Source organism: Apaloderma vittatum, unplaced genomic scaffold, assembly GCF_000703405.1.
Source record: "Apaloderma vittatum isolate BGI_N311 unplaced genomic scaffold, ASM70340v1 scaffold8527, whole genome shotgun sequence".
Taxonomy (NCBI): Eukaryota; Metazoa; Chordata; class Aves; order Trogoniformes; family Trogonidae; genus Apaloderma; species Apaloderma vittatum.
In genome coordinates, this window is record NW_009725641.1 from 57,203 (window position 1) to 57,500 (window position 298).

Consider the following 298-nt stretch of genomic DNA (forward strand, 5'->3'; position numbering starts at 1 on the left):
AGAGATTTTCAATACATAAGCCAACATTTTATAAACATAAATACTACAATCCAGTTAAAAGCATACTAACTAAAAAGTCATTCATTTGTTTTGATTTAAGTACAAAAACCTTACCATTAGCTCTGGGCATCTTGACAATTATTTAAAATAGCAATACATAATTTATATTCTACCAGCACAGCACACGATAAAACTTATGCCGTTTTTCAGACAGTTATTTCCATATCCACTAAATATTTAACACCTACATCTTAAACTCATCTTACCTAAATCTTGATGTTCTCCATAACTCTTTGTA

General features: G+C 28.9%; 1 protein-coding gene across 1 annotated transcript in view; it reads left to right on the forward strand.

Moving 5' to 3' along the window:
• Nucleotides 1-298, forward strand: part of LOC104276595 (glypican-5-like) — a gene marked incomplete at its 3' end in the record, with an annotated part of 38,025 nt that overhangs the window by 37,163 nt on the left and 564 nt on the right. The gene's annotated exons all lie outside the window — the stretch shown is intronic.